The sequence below is a fragment of the Triticum aestivum genome, chromosome 7D (genome assembly GCF_018294505.1).
Source record: "Triticum aestivum cultivar Chinese Spring chromosome 7D, IWGSC CS RefSeq v2.1, whole genome shotgun sequence".
Lineage (NCBI taxonomy): Eukaryota > Viridiplantae > Streptophyta > Magnoliopsida > Poales > Poaceae > Triticum > Triticum aestivum.
The window spans coordinates 306702556-306720927 of record NC_057814.1 but is presented as its reverse complement, the minus strand read 5'-3'; positions in this window follow the sequence as shown (position 1 = coordinate 306720927).

The following is an 18372-nucleotide window of genomic DNA, read 5'->3' as shown; positions in this document are numbered from 1 at the left end:
AGGGTTCGGAGCCAGTGTCCAGAGTAGAGTCTGTCTTCATGATGGTTGCCAGGGACACTACTTCCCCAGGCTCTCCCGTACTGGGTGTAGCGGCCACAGATTGTCCGGTGGGCTTAGTAATCCTGTCTTCGGACCTGGTGATGGGCTCCGGATCTAAGGCCAGAGTGGAAGTTGGGCTCGCGAACCCTTGGAAATCAAGTCTCCTCGGATATCAGTGACATAGTCCAGATTTCCAAAACTAATCTGGTGACCTGTGGCATAGCTGTCGATCTGCTCTAGATGGCCAAGCGAGTTGGCCCGTAGTGCGAAGCCGCCGAACACAAAGATCTGGCCGGGGAGGAAAACCTCCCACAGGGCAGAACTGTTGTAGATGACTGATGGAGCCGTCGAACCTTCTGATCACGATGCAGCGGAACTCTCAATGAAAGCACCAATGTCCGTGTCAAAATCGGCGGACCTCGGGTAGGGGGTCCCGAACTGTGCATCTAAGGTCGATGGTAATAGGAGACGGGGGACACGATGTTTACCCAGGTTCGGGCCCTCTTGATGGAGGTAATACCCTACTTCCTGCTTGATTGATCTTGATGAATATGAGGATTACAAGAGTTGATCTACCACGAGATCGTAATGGCTAAACCCTAGATGTCTAGCCTATATGATTGTGATTGCCTCTACGGACTAAACCCTCCGGTTTATATAGACACCGGAGGGGACTAGGGTTGTACAAACTCGGTTTACAGAGGAAGGAATCTACATATCCGAATGCCAAGCTTGCCATCCACACAAAGGAGAGTCCCATCCAGACACGGGAAGAAGTCTTTTGTCTTGTATGTTCATAGCCCATCAGTCTGGCCCAAGTCACACAGCCCGGACGCCCGAGGACCCCTTAATCAAGGACTCCCTCAGCGAGGCCAGGCGCGTCGTCGGCGACGGGCTGGCCGGCTCCGGTCACCTCCAACCAGGGCGAAGATGGCGGCGGGCTCAAGGAAGGACGCCGCATCCATCCCAATGAGAAACGAGCGCCGGGGAGATTCACAGCTGCAACGGGCATGGGAGCAGAGAGCTCTGCGATGGCGTCGAGAGATTAGCCGGCTCCGGTGGGGGAAATGGATGGGCGGCGGGTCCGGGAGGATCGCCGGAGGTCTGGGGGTTCACTGGTGGTGGAATCAAGGAGGGGGAAGCGCTCTATGGCTCCGACCTCAAGGGGACCCGAGATGGCGGCCACGGCGATGGCGGGGGTCGGGGAGTGACTCCGGGGACGAATGAGTTGCTCGGGGAGGTGTAGAGGAGGGCGGGGAAGTTGCCGGTGATCTTGGTTGGGTCACGGACGGGCTATTTATAGCCAAGCGAGGAGAGCTCGAGAAGGGGGTGAGGTGGCACGCGTGCGGCTACGTGTCCGCGCTCCGGCGACGGGCATGCGCGGCCAAGGGTCACGGGGAGGGGCGGCAAGGCGACAAGGGGGATCCGGACGAGCTCACGGGGCTGCGCAATGCCAAGGGAGCTCGGGGGAGAAGAAGACAGAGGAGGAAGATGACGGCGCACCTGGGACTGCACTATGTCGGTCGTTGGCATGGCTCGTCGAAGAAGCAAACGGAGGGGGAGAGGGGTCCAGACGAACGGCGACGACAATGCTGAGCTGTCTGACAAGCTGGGATGAGCCAGGGCTGGACGGAGCAGGCCTGATGGCGTCCACAGGAACTAGACCACTGATTTGGCCAACATAGCTCGTGATCACCAGGGGCACTCTGCGCTCTGGCCTCCTACATTGTGACAAACCTTGTCAGCAGTGGAGTCCTTCCAAGGCACATTAAAAATGAGGTCATGGCACGAGTAGAAGTGTAGTGAGCAGAGGGAAACAAGCTCGACAAGTTTGCTGTTCCAAGCTTGGCCACATCTTGGTGATCAAACTAGTGGGATTAAGGACTAAACTTGATGTCTGGGAGGTTTTAGCTAGCAAGGACTACGGTCCTGGGAAGTTGGAGGGGATTTGGGCAAGAATTTAGCATAGTTCCTTTGCAACTGCTAAAATTGGTCCAGAAAACAAAATGAGGAAGGAGTACTCACTAGGATTTTTGGATAGGGCTACCAATTGGCAAATCTTGATGATTTGGTCATATGTAGATGCTGCAAAAATATCATACCAAATCGACTTGCCAAATTGGTACTTGTTTCATAAGCATCACATCTGACCAGAAACTTGAGAAAAATCTAGGAAAATATTGGCTACATGAAATGAGCCAAACTCTTGTGGAGGTGGATCATATGGATGGGAGAAGGCCTGGGAATGTTTGCAGCCATCGTGGAGCAAGATAAGATATACTTGCTTCACAAACTGAAAATTTGGGCAGAAAACAAAAATTGCTCCTCTGCTCACATAGTTCAATGAGATGAACTGAATTTAGGTGGAGGCTAATTATTTGAGATACTTGAGAAGATGGAAAAGTTTCATCCCATTTGGAAACTCTATGAAGGTACTTCCTTCACAAAGTTACAATCTGGTCAGAAACTTTGAAAAATTGCACAAGGAGCTAAGATGAAGGGATTGAGCTCATATTTGGTATCCATGGGTTATTTATCCATGTTAATCACCCTGCCAAACTGCAGCTCAATTGGAATTAGGAATAACGCACTTCCTTTGCAAAATTTCAGAGACGGCCGAAACTTGCGTTGGATCATGTGCCCAATTTTTCATCTGTGGAACATGAGAGAAGGATGGAACTAGTGATTATACAGCAAGGACAAGCTCCACAATTTATGTGGGAATTTTCTCGTCTATAAAAATGGTAGCTCCTTTAGAAAGTGGCAGAAATGCAATATTGGCATAAAATAAGAAAAGGCAATTTTCCTTGTTTAATTATGGCCAATATCCTTGCCAGAGCTTGGATTAGGCATAGATATCAACTCCATCAATTCACATGACTTTAGGAGAGGGCTAGCTATGCCTTTGGATTTTATTCCTCAGAAATGCAAGAAAAGAAATAAATCATAATTCAAAAATATTGCATGGGACTTGGCAATATTTTTGCATTGCCAAGGGTTAGGAGGATAGGAGGGTCTCTGGGAATAGATGGGATGATCAACAGATCAAGGAAAATGATAGCTCCTTTGTAATCACAAAGGCCATATTCAAATTCCAAAAATTTGGAATTAGGGTTTGAGAGGGTTTGAGCTGATGCAAATGAGGTCTTGCCCACTGACAAAGACATGAGCAAGGTTTTGAAAGGTTGGAAATGACAAGAATTCTCAGAGTCATCCAACAAACTCAGGAGAAAGATTTTGAAAATGAGTGCCAGGAAGGAATAACAACACAAAAATTGATAACCCAATTTTGGGGCTGTTACAGTGGTGCCGTTGGACACACCGCTCTCCTGAGATTCTTGGTAGAGCAGCTGCTTCTTCTTCTTGGGGACAGCCTCAGGAGAGTAGATGGAGCCTTCGTCGTCTGTGTTCTCAACTGCGGTAGCCTGGTATGCGCGCTCGAGAGAGCACACTGTGTCCTTCTCCTCGCAGGCGACCGTGATGACGTCGCGGCTCCCTGGCATCTTGAGGACATTGTAACCATGATGAGTCACTGCCATGAACTTGGCTAGGGCCGGATACCCAAGGATGGCGTTGTATGGAAGATGGATGTGGGAGACGTCAAAGACGATGAGCTCTGTGCGGTAGTTGTCGCACTTGCCGAAGGTGACAGGGAGGCGGATCTGCCCTATCGGGGTGGAGGAGCCGTCGGTCACCCCTGAGAAAGGCTTGGTGGGCTGCAGCTGGTCATAGGGTACTTGGAGGCGGTCGAACGTCTCGATGGACAGAACATTGAGCCCAGCACCGCCTTCGATGAGGGTCTTAGTGACTAGGACGTTGCTGATGACGGGTGAGCAGAGCATCGGGAGGGCACCGGCAGTTGCCGCGCACTTGAGCTGGTCGGACGAGCTGAAGGTGATGGTACACTTGGACCACCCGAGCGGACGCGTAGCCTCGAGCGTGGGGAGAGCTGCATTCACCTCACGGGCAAACTACTTGAAGATGCGATGAGAGGCAGGGGCCTGAGCGTCGCCCAGGATGCAGGCGATGGCACGAGGTTCCTCGAAGCCCCAAGTCCCCTCGCCCTGGTGGTGGTCGTCGTTCCTTGTTGGTGGTGGTGGCAGTGGAGGGAGGCCAGCGTTGCCCTGAGGACGGTCCTCATGAGGCTTTCCCCTCCAGGGGCCCTCATGAGGCTCGCCCTGCCAGTGTTCCTCACGAGGCTGATTGCGCCGCTCCTGGCGGGGGCCGCGGTCGTCCCAGCGTCCTCCACTTCGACCTCCTCCGCGTCCGTAGCCTTGATCGTTCCGCTCGGGGGGACGACCGAGGCGCCCGTCGTGGATGGCCCTAAGCTCCTGAGAGTTGTTGGTGTTGTGGTTGTGCACGTTGTGGAAGACGCAGAATGGGCGGCTGCCCTTGGATGACTCCGGGTGATCGCAGCCGCGCTTCATCTCTGGTTCAGCCGCGGGCATGGCCGGTCCCTTGGGCTTCATGTCCTTGACTTTGGCCTTCTTGTCCTCTGAGTCAGCCCCCGGGAGCTCCAGGAGGGAGAGGCAACCCTTCTCAGCTCTCGCACACTATGTTGCCATGTTGAACATCTCGAGGGCTGTGCATAGGTCCTCGTCTATGGCGAGCTCCTCCATCATCTTGACGTTGCGGACGGCATCACTGAATGCCGAGATGATGGCCTCGTCCGATACCTTGGGGATCTTGAGGCGAACACTGCCGAAGCACTGGATGTAATTCTGCAAGGTCTGCCCTTGCTGCTGCTTGATGCACCGTAGGTCACCCATAGCCAGCGGCCAGTCGCAGGTGCCTTGGAAGTTCGCAAGGAAACTGTCGTGGAATTGTCACGGCAGATGTCCTCGAGCTAGGACTTAGTCGTGGAGCCATCGCAGCTAGGAAGCTTGAAGGGGTTTAAATGGGACAAGGAACACGAGGGTTATACTGGTTCGGCCCCTTACGGTGAAGGAAAAAGCCTACGTCCAGTTGAGGTGGTATTGATTAGGGTTTCGATGACCAGGGAGCTTAACTGCTATGCCTGGCTCTCGACGAGATCTTTCTTGCCCTTAAACCGCCGCCGGGTCGTCCCTTTATATAGAGTGGTTGACGCCCAGCAACTCTCAGAGTCCCGGCTGGCTCATAAGAGTGTCCGGCTCGGACTCTCAACTATTCTTGCCTTACACTACAAGTTCTACCATAATAGCGGTTGTAACTACGGGCCTTAAGCCACGTCCGGGTCTTAAGCCCATCTTTGGCCCGCCGTCTTCAAGCTTGGCGCCGGGCTTCAGGCGATGACCATTATGAGTAACCCGGCCCCTCCGGGCGGGTGACTCTAAGGTTTATATCCTCAACATTACGCCCAGATTGATTTGAGCCGGCTCATGTCAATCTTCAATACTTTCGACAGAAAATCTCCGGCTTACAATTGTGTGAAGGCTATACCCGTCGTGACGTCATCTTCTGGATTCCGGGTAATCCGCCGTGACGTCATCTTCCATTAAGTCCATTTTTTACTCCACCATATCCGCAACGGATCTTATCTATACTGCCATCCCGAAAATCGAGGCGTTTTTATGGTGAGATAACCGCGCCGTGGCCTCCTCGTTTCTCGCGCCCACTTATGAGCTTCTCCTTATAAATAGCCCGGCCCGGTGAGCCTCCAGCCACTCGTCTTCCTCCTCTCGCCACTGTTCTCCGCTCGAGCTCCATCGCCGCCGCCACCGCGGGTCTCCGAGTCTTCCTCGCCTCCGGCCGCTGCATCAACCTGACGTGACCAGATAAACTGCGGCGACCTCCGCACCTTTCCAGCACCTGTAAGTCTTTGCTACACCGTAGAACAGATCTGCAGTAGGGTTTCTTCCTGTTCTTCCCGTGTTCATCGCCATTCCTCGCGAGTCCTTGGTAGATTTCATTTTTACCACCTTTCTTGATCTTAGACTGTATAGAACTGTTGTGGTAGTTGTTTCACGCCCGTTTCCAATGCACATAGATCCCTTCTCATCGCATAAAGGCTCCGTTCAAGCATATGAACTTCCTCTGCGTTTGTTTTCGGTCTAGAAACCTTTCCTTTTAGTCGACCATTTTGATCCAAAATTTTCACTGCGATCTGTGAAACTTGTTTTCACCACACTTAGTAAAAAACTGCATCTGCTGAGCTATGGCGGCTTACATTTCCGGCTCAAAGAAGCCACGCGCCGTAAAACCTTCCGGCTCAAAAGAAACCACACGCCGTGAAATTTTTCGGCTCATTTATGATAAAACTGTAGACAATTGAATTACTCTCAATACCTCCAGCGGCTTAGATAACCCGATGCACTTAGCTATATGTCATTAGGCCCCTCCATAAGCCGGCACTTTAAACATTGAACTGAAAATTTCCTCCGGCTTATAATTAAACCGGACATTTCCTTTTATCATAGGCTTCCGACTTTTACCATGCCTCCCAAAGCTCCCAAAGCACCCATCACATGCAATTGGATGAGGTCCAACGTCACCGACGAGACCTTAGCGGATTTTGTGAAGTCGGGTTACCTGCCCAAGAAGGACGTCATGTCGTACCGTGCCCCCGACCCATCAGAGGAGAGACCACAGCCAAGGGACGGGGAGGTGGTAATTTTTGCTGATCACATGAGCCGGGGCTTCGCACCGCCTGGCTCAAAGTTCTTTAGAGATGTGCTGAATTTCTTTGATCTGCGGCCACAAGACATAGGACCCAATTTCGTGTCAAACATATGCAACTTCCAAGTATTCTGCGAAGTCTACCTTGGAGAGGAGCCCAGCCTTCTGCTCTTTAGAGAGCTGTTCTATTTGAACCGCCAGAATGAGTGTGCCAACGGACCGAGCCTGGAACTTGGCAGAATCTCCATCCAACGCCGGAGAGACTGTCTTTTTCCTTACGCCGAGCCGCCAAGCCACCCAAAGGACTGGAACCAGACGTGGTTCTATTGCCAGGACACTTCGCCGGCTGACGAGAGCCCACTGCCCGGCTTTCGTCCCTCGCGTCTGGAACCAACTCACCCTCTGTCAGACAAGCTATCTCAGGCAGAGCGCCAACCTCTGATCCCCACCATCAACAAAATCAAGGCTCTCCTGGGAAATGGCCTCAATGGCATTGATCTGGTCCGGGTCTGGATCTCGTGGCGGGTGATCCCCTTGAGCCGCCGCCCCGGCTTAATGCATGATTACACGGGCCGGAAGGATGACCCCCTGCGACACAGCCGCAACGATCTTCCCGAAGACGTTGCCGAAGACATGACCAAGGCCCTCTTGAATGAGAGCTTGGCAGACTGCGGGAGGACCGGCTTAAGCCCCTTCTGCAAGACCAACCCGGCCCCAGCGGTAAGCCGCTGATCTGAACATCTTATTTTCTCCTTTAAATAATTTTCATCTGAACCTTAAGAAATCGTCATTGTATTTTTCAGGCTGATGATAAATTCTGGAAGGTCAAGTATGACCATGAGGCGGCCAAGAAGGCCAGGAAGGCTAAGAAAGCCGGCAAGAGAGCCGCTCCCCGCAAGAAGGGAAGCAGGCCTACTGCCTCAGAGCTATTTCAACTGAGTGACAGCTCCGAGTCAGAGGTAACCCCTGAACCTGTAAGCTCTTGTTGTATTTCTTGTTTATTTCTGTCCACCTTATCAATACTATTTCATCAACAGGATGACACCGGAGCAAGTAACCCGGTGATTGAAGAGGTAATGACACTTTCCTCCGACTCGGAGCCCTTGCCAAGGCTGAAAGTCCAAAGAGTAACCCGGAAAGTAAGATTTGCACATCCTTTAGCTTATCAAGATCCTCAATTTCTTTTGAAGCAACAGATTCATGAGAGCCGGCGACACACTCGGACCAACAAGGATGCTGATCTCTCCTCCGGTTTACCTGAGGCGTCAAGGAAGCGCTGAACCGAGGTTATATCCAACTTATATCCTTTTCATCCTTTGGCGGGTGTTATACGTCAACCTCTCAATTCTTCCGATTCAAATTATCAGGAAACTTCACCCTCCTCTGGCGACTCTATGCAATCAAACCTTCCGGCTTTCAAGACCGTACCCGGGTAATGATGATCCTCTCTTGTTGTGCTTATCTTTACTCATACTTTTTCGTACTAATCTTGTGTCCTTTCAGTGCTCAAGCAAAGCTCAGTAAAAGATCAAAGAAGAATAAGCTGGTCGAAGAGACGGTCTTGCCTGAGCCGGAGGTTTTAGTTCAAGAGCCACCAGCTGCTTCTGCTCCTGACGCCACCATTCCTACTGATGAGCCGGCCATGGAGACTTCCACCAACCCGGATATCTCCAGCCCGGCTCAGCCGGCCGATGACCCGGACGTGGTAATCACCCGGACGGAGTTTGCCGAGCCGGGGAGACCCACTGCGCTGGCTAAGTGCTCTGCGAAGGAGGAGTTGCTAGAGCGCCACCGGGCCAAGCTGGACGTCACTGACTACACCAACCTGAGCATTGGAGAGATCATCTCCGGCTATGTCAATCAAGTGCACAGCAGCCGGGACTTGGAGATCGACATGGTGAAGCAGATACAGCAGAAGTCTGAGGTACCACTCTACAGCTTACTGCATAATCCTCTTTACCGTACTCTAGCCGCCAAGTCTACTACTTATGATAGAATATGTTGTAGACTTAACTTCCGGCTTACTTCCATGAACCGGTAATTTGTAGATAGAGACTTTCAACATGCATTAGCCCCCAAGTGCCAAGTGTCTTTGCTTGGAAAGCGCTTGGGACTTTAAAATTGCATAGTAACTGTTCATATTATAACCCGGAAATTGTGCAGGCTGCTTGTAAGAAGCTTGAAGCTAACATCTCTGATCTGAAGACCCGCCTGAAGACGCAGGAAACTGAGACCCGGAAGGCCAACGCCAAATTTGTGTCCAGTATTGCTGCTCAAGAGAAGCTGAAGAAGAACTTTGAAGCTGAACGGAAAACTTGGGCCGAAGAGAAGGCTACTCTGGTGAACCGGGCCGAACAGGCGGAGAAGGCTCTGACGGAGAGAACCGCCGAACTCTCCGGCTTAAAGCGCCATGTGTCACAGATGGTCGCCGCAATCTTCGGTAAGTCATTCCACCGGCTTTCGTCAAGTTTATAATCTTGATCTCTCGTAACTCCCATCATTGCCGGCGGCTTATCTTACTCTGTTAAACAGGCCCCAGAAGCACCAACCTCAACCAGAACATGCTGACCAAGCTGAAGGCCGTGTACACCCTGGTGGAGCAACTCTACACCGGGTCACAGCGTGCTTTGGCCGTGGTGGCCCTATCCAACGAGGTTCCGACTCACCTGGCGGAAGTTCTTCGCCGGCTTGCCGTTCTTCCTCAGCGTGTCCAAGAGCTGCGACGGGCCTCCGCAAGAGCCGGAGCCATAGCTGCTCTGAGCCGGGCCAAGGCTTTCCTACCGGAGCTAGATCCGGCGGACATTGCACTTGGCTATCCCAGCTTGAAGGAAGACGGCACCCCTTTCGACCAAAAGGACTTTGCTGCCTGTGTGAAGATCGTCCGCCCGGTGGCCACCCTGATTGGGAATGACACTGATCTGACAAAGTACCAGCCGGGCTACGATGCAGAGAATCAGAGGATCCCTACTCCGCGTTACGAAGCCGTCAGCTTGGTCCCGCCGACTCGTAAGCACACTTTTGCCCCAGACATTAACCCGGCCGGGTTAATTGACGAGGAGGCTCAATTCGAAGCTTTGAGCGGCATTGACTGGAAATCGTCAACCTTCCAGGTCATGGGAACAGCCGGAGGAGCGGAGAGGGATGAGCCGGAAGCTTCAACCCGACAAGCATCTTAACTTGTAGGCGGCTCATGACTACATTTGGAAACAATGCCTCATCTTTTTGGACTCTGGGAGTCTTGTAATAGAGTAGGATCAACATTTTAACCTTGTCATGCCATCATGCACATGCTGAATGCTTAATTCCATTGAAGTTGCTGCCTTATGTTCCTTCGGGTCATAATTGATCATTCATCTTCCTTAAGCTCAAATAGTTGTCTTTAACTATCCTGCATAGAAGAACAAATCACAAGTCTCTAGGCGGCTTACCGCACTGAGAATCATAGTCTGACACATATAACCCGGAATATAAATCTAAGTTATGAGAGACTGGTCCTCAATTATGTCCTTGATATAACCGTAATAACACACTTACAGGCCTTCAAGTACACTTCCGGTTTATATAACCCGGATAATAAGGTTGGTACCTCAACTCCGGTTTACCAGTCTTGATAATGCTGATTGTGTGATTATCACTGCGAATCAAAGTTAAGCCGGCAGAGTGAGAACCGCCGTGCATACTATTGAAACAATCAGAAGAACTTGTTGTAAATCAGAAAATCAAAACTCAGGGGCTTCCGATTCGAATATGACCAGAGACCCGTCCCAAAGGGGTTAAGCTAAGATTCGAATGCGATCATATAGCCCCCAGTGGGTTTGGCGATGCCGATCAAGAGGGTACCGACAGCTATGCTCTCTTTGGTTCGAATACGACCCATGTTTGAACAGGAAGCCCCCAAATGACCTTAGGAGTTGTTTAACGACGCTGATTCGAATACGATCCACGTTGGTTCCCAAAGGGGTTCAGCTATGATTCAAATATGATCAAAGAAAACCTCCCCAATGAGCTCAGCACTTTGCCAATCAAATGGGTATCGACAGCTATGTTCTCTTTGGTTCGAATACGACCTATGTTTGAACAGGAAGCCCCCAAGTGACTTTATTGCGTACGGCTAGATTCGGATACGATCATAAGCCGGATCCACGTCCAAGTTGCCATGTGATCTTGTAACAACACAGTTACCTTTTGGGGTAGAAAAAAGGACAGAGGTCCTGCTTTATTGCTTATCATAATATATACATGGTTGTAGAACTATGTACATTATGAGAGCCGGTGGCTCAAGTGTAATAAGGCCGAAGCTGAGCTATGTTCCACGGCCGACGGGTCTCCTCCTCCGACTTACGTGAATCTTTATGCTCTCGAACGTCGATAAGGTAGTATGACCCGTTGTGCAAGTTCTTGCTGACCACAAAGGGCCCTTCCCAAGGTGGGGATAACTTGTGCGCATCGGCTTGATCTTGGATGAGCCGGAGCACCAGATCACCTTCCTGGAAGACCCGGGACTTAACCCGGCGACTGTGATAACGGCGCAGGTCTTGTTGATAAATCGCTGATCGAGCTGCTGCCACATCACGCTGTTCGTCCAACAAGTCAAGAGCATCTTGGCGCGCCTGTTCATTATCCGCCTCAACATAAGCCGCCACTCGAGGCGAGTCATGACGGATGTCACTGGGAGGACTGCTTCCGCTCCGTAGACCATGAAGAAAGGCGTGTAACCCGTAGACCTGTTAGGGGTAGTATTGATGCTCCATAACACGGAGGGTAGCTCCTCCACCCAACAACCCGGCGTCCGTTGCAAAGGGACTAAAAGCCGGGGCTTAATGCCTTTCAGAATCTCCTGATTAGCTCTCTCAGCTTGACCATTGGATTGAGGGTGAGCCACTGATGAAACATCAAGCCGAATATGCTCTTGTTGACAAAACTCCTCCATAGCACCCTTAGATAGATTGGTGCCGTTGTCAATTATAATGCTGTGTGGAAAGCCAAAACGAAATATCACCTTTTTCATGAACTGAACCGCCGTGGCTGCGTCACACTTGCTAACTGGTTCTGCTTCAACCCACTTTGTGAATTTGTCAACTGCCACCAAGAGGTGGGTCTTCTTATCCTTGGACCTTTTAAAAGGCCCAACCATATCAAGCCCCCAGACCGCAAACGGCCAAGTGATTGGTATCATCCTTAGCTCCTGAGCCGGCACATGAGCCCGTCGTGAGAACCTTTGGCAACCATCACATTTACTGACCGAGTCCTCCGCATCAGCATGAGCCGTCAGCCAATAAAAACCATGACGAAAATCCTTGGCCACAAGGGATTTTGAGCCGGCATGATGGCCACAATCCTCTTCATGAATCTCACGCAAGATCTCTTGACCTTCCTCAGGGGAGACACAACGCTGGAACGCTCCCGTAACACTGCGGCGATGCAGCTCACCATTGATAACAACCATTGACTTAGACCGCCGGGTTATTTGTATGGCCAAAGTTTCATCCTCAGGCAAATCTCCCCGGGACATGTAAGCCAGATAGGGCACTGTCCAGTCCGGGATGATGTGGAGAGCCGCCACCAATTGTGCCTCCGGGTCAGGGACAGCCAAGTCTTCCTCTGTAGGCAACTTGACAGAAGGGTTATGCAAGACGTCCAGGAAAGTATTCGGCGGCACCGGTTTTCGCTGAGAGCCCAGCCGGCTTAGAGCATCAGCCGCCTCGTTCTTCCTACGGTCGATGTGCTCTACTTGGTAGCCCTAAAAGTGCCCAGCAATGGCATCAACTTCACGGCGATAAGCCGCCATGAGAGGGTCCTTGGAGTCCCACTTGCCTGATACATGTTGAGCCACCAAGTCTGAGTCGCCGAAGCACCTTACCTGGCTCAAGCTCATCTCCTTAGCCATCCGAAGACCATGGAGCAAGGCCTCATACTCGGCCGCATTGTTAGTGCAAGGAAACATCAACCGTAGCACATAATGAAACTTGTCACCTTTAGGGGAAGCTAATACAACTCCAGCCCCCGAGCCCTCCAACTGCCTGGACCCATCGAAGTGAATGGTCCAATATGTATTATCCGGCTTTTCCTCGGGCACTTGTAGCTCTGTCCAATCGTTGATGAAATCCACTAAAGCTTGAGATTTAACAGCAGTGCGTGGTACGTATTTTAGACCATGAGGCCCGAGCTCTATAGCCCACTTAGCCACCCTTCCTGTAGCTTCTCTGTTTTGGATGATATCTCCAAGGGGAGCAGAACTAACCACAGTGATAGGGTGACCCTGGAAGTAATGCTTAAGCTTCCGGCTCGCCAAGAACACACCATAAACAAGCTTCTGCCAGTGTGGATACCGCTATTTGGACTCGATGAGCACTTCGCTGACATAATAAACCGGCCGCTGAACCGGATGCTCCTTACCCTCTTCCTTGCGCTCCACCACCATAGCCACACTGACGGCCCGTGTGTTAGCAGATACATACAGTAATAAAGGCTCCTTGTCAACCGGAGTAGCAAGGACTAGGGGCTCTGCCAGCTGTCTCTTCAAATCCTCAAAAGCAGTATTAGCAGCATCATTCCAGACAAAGTCATGAGTTTTCTTCATCAATTGGTACAATGGCATGGCCTTCTCACCCAAACGGCTTATAAACCGGCTTAAAGCTGCAATACGACCCGCCAGGCGCTGGACGTCGTTTATACAAGCCGGCTTAGCCAGAGAGGTGATTGCCTTGATCTTCTTCGGGTTAGCTTCAATGCCTCTCTTAGAAACCAAGAAACCCAAGAGCTTGCCTGCAGGAACACCAAAAACGCACTTGGCCGGGTTAAGCATCATCTTGTAGACCCGGAGATTATCAAAGGTTTCCCTTAGATCATCTATCAAAGTTTCCTCCTCCCTAGACTTAACCACAATATCATCCACATAGGCATGAACATTGCGCCCAATCTGGTTATGAAGACAGTTCTGCACGCAACGCTGATAAGTTGCCTGTGCACTCTTGAGTCCAAAGGGCATAGACACATAGCAGAAGGCTCCAAAGGGAGTGATGAACGCCGTCTTCTCCTGGTCCTTAACTGCCATTTTAATCTGATGATATCCAGAATAAGCATCCAAGAAACTTAAGCGCTCGCAACCCGCCGTAGCATCAATGATTTGATCAATACGGGGAAGCGCAAAAGGATCAGCCGGACATGCCTTGTTCAAGTCCGTGTAGTCCACACACATCCGCCAGGTGCCATTCTTCTTGAGCACGAGAACCGGATTAGCCAACCACTCTGGGTGAAAGACTTCAACAATAAACCCGGCCGCCAAGAGCCGGGCCACCTCTTCACCAATGGCTTTCCGCCTCTCTTCATTAAACCGCCGAAGGAATTGCCTGACCGGCTTAAATTTTGGATCAACATTGAGAGTGTGCTCAGCGAGTTCTCTAGGTACACCTGGCATGTCGGAAGGTTTCCATGCAAAAATGTCCCTATTCTCACGGATGAACTCGATGAGCGCGCTTTCCTATTTTGGATCCAGATTGGCACTAATGCTAAACTGCTGAGATGAATCACCTGGAACGAAATCAACAAGTTTAGTCTCATCAGCCGACTTAAATTTCATTGCCGGGTCATGCTCCGTAGTCGGCTTCTTCAGAGAGGTCATATCTGTTGGGTCAACATTGTCCTTGTAAAATTTCAACTCCTCTGTTGCACAAACAGATTCTGCATAAGCTGCATCGCCTTCCTCACACTCCAAGGCCACCTTCCGGCTGCCGTGAACCGTAATGGTCCCATTGTGACCCGGCATCTTGAGCTGTAAATACACGTAACACGGCCGAGCCATGAATTTGGCGTAAGCCGGCCGCCCAAATATGGCATGATACAGACTTCTTATCTTGACCACCTCAAAGGTCAATTTTTCCACCCTGTAGTTGTACTCGTCTCCAAAGGCCACTTCCAAATCTATCTTGCCCACTGATAAGCCGACTTACCAGGCACCACACCATGGAAAATAGTGTTTGACTGGCTGAGGTTCTTATCAATCAACCCCATACGACGGAAAGTCTCATAATAGAGGATGTTGATACTGCTGCCTCCATCCATGAGCACCTTAGTGAACTTATATCCTCCCACCTGAGGAGCCACCACCAAGGCCAAATGACTCGTATTATCAAACCGGGGAGGGTGATCCTCCCTACTCCACACAATAGGCTGCTCAGACCATCTTAAATAGCGTGGAACCGCCGGCTCAACCGCATTCACAGCCCTCTTATGAAGCTTCTGATCTCGCTTACATAGAGTGGTGGTAAATACATGATACTGTCCACCGTTAAGCTGCTTTGGGTTGGTTTGATAGCCCCCCTGCTGCTGTTGATGACCCTGGCCAGACTGCTGATTAAAGCCCCCTTGACCGTTCTGAGGATTAGAATTTGAGCCACCGCCCGGGCCATGAAAACCGCCAGCGCCTGAGCCGCCGCCCGGGCCATGGTTGCCATTAAAGGCATTGGAATTCTTAAAGGCTTTCATGATTGCGCAATCCTTCCATAGATGAGTAGCTGGCTTCTCTCTAGAGCCATGCCTTGGACAGGGCTCATTCAACAGCTGCTCCAGCGTCGGGCCTGACCCGCCGGCTCGAGGAGGTGGCCTCCCCTTGCGTCGCTGGTTATTACCCTGTGAGCTGGCGTTGGCCACGAACTCTAGGCTGCCATCGGCCTTACGCTTGCCACCCCCTTGGTTCCCCGGGTTATGCTGAGGACCCTTGCCATTGCCGTTCTTCTTTCCCTTCCCTGTCCTTTCATCATCTGAAGCGGGGTCCTTGGTACTATCAGAATCGGCGTACTTGACGAGAGCCGCCATCAGCGTACCCATATCATTGCAGTCGCGCTTAAGCCGCCCGAGTTTCATCTTCAGGGGCAGGAAACGACAGTTCTGCTCCAACATTAAGACTGCAGAGCCGACATCCATCTTATCAGATGAATGTATTATCTCCTTGACCCGGCGAACCCAATGTGTCATAGACTCACCCTCCTCCTGTTTACAGTTACTCAAATCCACAATTGACATGGACTGCCTACAGGTATCTTTGAAGTTTTGGATGAAACGGGCTTTCAGCTCAGCCCAAGACCCGATGGAATTCGGTGGTAGCCCTTTCAACCAAGTGCGGGCAGTCCCATCTAACATCATGGTGAAGTACTTGGCCATCGCAGCTTCACTGACCTCCAGCAATTCCATGGCCATCTCATAACTCTCGATCCAGGCCCCGGGTTGTAAATCAGCCATGTAATTAGGCACCTTCCTAGGCCCTTTGAAGTCCTTGGGTAGACGTTCATTGCGGAGAGCCGGCACTAAACAAGGGACACCCCCAGTCCTCATAGGGATACCCACATCGACGGAAGTCGTCGGATAAGCCGGGGGTGTTTGGTAAGCCGTCAACTGAGGCACCTGCTCTGCCTCTTGCCGCGCTCTATCTTGGTCTGTCGCGTGAAAGGCTCCGTTATGAGCCGGGCCATGACCAGGGGGCGGGTCATGGCGTCGGACATTACTTGAGCTGGTCGCTGAGACCATGTGCCTGCTATAACTCGGGCTCCGGCCTGGACGAGGGGTGGAGTGGATCCTGTCCCGGCTGTAAGACTACGCCTCTTGCTGCGCCAGCGCTGTCTGAAGGAGTTCTCTGACCCGGCGGGTTTCAATAGCCGTTGGAGAGTCGCCGTCAATTGGGAGAGCTGCCAGCCGTGCTGCTGCAGCGACCATGTTCTCCAGCGGGTTAGCATAATGACCCAGTGGTATTGGCACATACTGAGGCGGGGCAGGGTTCACCCGGGGAGGCCCCATCACTTGTGGCTGAACAGGGGTCCCAGACCCGGGCACTATGATCCCCGGCGGGTTACTAGACCCTGCACCTAGCGTGTCGAAGAGGTTTCGAGGATCGTAGACCGGAGGGAGTCGAGATTGGGCCTGTTGATGCCTCCTTCTCATGACCTCATTGGACGCGTTCTGATCCATCGTGAGCCGGAAGGACTGCGCCTGAATCAGCTGAGTCTGGGCGTCGAGAGCCGCCCTCTCCGCAGCCATCCTGATCCCTTCCGCCGCCAGATCCTCCTTGGCTTCCACTAGATCTAACTTTAACTGCGCCACCTCCGCGTCATGCTGAGCTTGATCTGCCGGGTCAACCGTGGCGGTCAACAGGGCCGTCATCTTGTCCGTGAGATCCATCAGCACCTGAGCCGGTGAGGGCACCGGGTTTTCTGACCCGGTGGTAGGGTTTTCAACAGGCTGTGCACCGGCCATGAAGATTCCAACCCGGCTCGGCGGCTCAAAAGGGTCCGGAATACTGTCACCATCGGAACAGCCCCGAGCCTGCCATCTTGAAGTTGATACAACGAGTTTGACTCATCTGTGGACGACTCGCCGTCAGAGCCGGCGGCTGTCTCATCACCAGATCCAAACCCTGCAGAGAGTCCTTCATGGATACATCCCACAAAAGCATGCTTCAAGGCGGGTAGGGCCCGGGTTGGTCGTGCGCGCTGAGCCGTCTCGATGAGATCGGCGCAGAGATCCGGCTCACGGCCCGGCTCACCAATCTTGCCAATGAAGACATGAATTCCGCCGAAGGGGACCCGGTATCCATACTCAATTGAGCCGGCGTCGGGGCCCCAGTTTGCATCGTCGATGTAGAGCTTGCCGCGACGACTCTTGGTCATCCGGCCCACAGCATATCCCTTGAGCCCTTCGAAGCTCCCCTTCAAGAACTCAAATCCACCATGCGCTGGCCCCATGGTGGGCGCCAGCTGTCGTGGAATTGTCACGGCAGATGTCCTCGAGCTAGGACTTAGTCGTGGAGCCATCGCACCTAGGAAGCTTGAAGGGGTTTAAACGGGACAAGGAACACGAGGGTTATACTGGTTCGGCCCCTTACGGTGAAGGTAAAAGCTTACGTCCAGTTGAGGTGGTATTGATTAGGGTTTCGATGACCAGGGAGCTTAACTGCTATGCCTGGCTCTCGACGAGATCTTTCTTGCCCTTAAACCGCCGTCGGGTCATCCCTTTATATAGAGAGGTTGACGCCCAGCAGCTCTCAGAGTCCCGGCCGGCTCATAAGAGTGTTCGGCTCGGACTCTCAACTATTCTTGCCTTACACTACAAGTTCTACCATAATAGCGGTTGTAACTACGGGCCTTAAGCCACGTCCGGGTCTTAAGCCCATCTTTGGCCCGCCGTATTCAAGCTTAGCGCCGGGCTTCAGGCGATGACCATTATGAGTAACCCGGCCCCTCCGGGCGGGTGACTCTAAGGTTTATATCCTCAACAGAAACGATCTCACATTTCGCCCCAGGAGGAGATCGATCCCATGGGCAGGTTCAGGAGCCACGAGCGCGCAACATCCTTGAGGGCCATGGGGAACCAGTTCGCCATAACCTTCTCATCGCTGTTGGCTGCCTCGACGCTCAGCTCGTAGACCTGCAGGAACACAACAGGTTCGGGGGTGCCATCGTAGCGTGGAGGCAGGTCGGTCTTTAACTTCCCTGGCCAGACGATGCTGCGTGGCTCGGGAGTGAAGGCGTGGCACCCTACTGTGGTCACAGGAGCCCGTTGTGGAGGTGGAGCCTGATCCTGATGCTCGCGTGCCACCGCTGCAGGCGGCACACGGTCTTGACATGGCGGTGCTGGGAGTGCATGAGCATCTTCTTGCGGCCGCTGGACCACCTGGCAGCTTTCTTCCTCATGCGTCGGCGCCCTGTGCGATGGGTCGCGCCTCGGCCCAAGGGCGACTTCTTGACG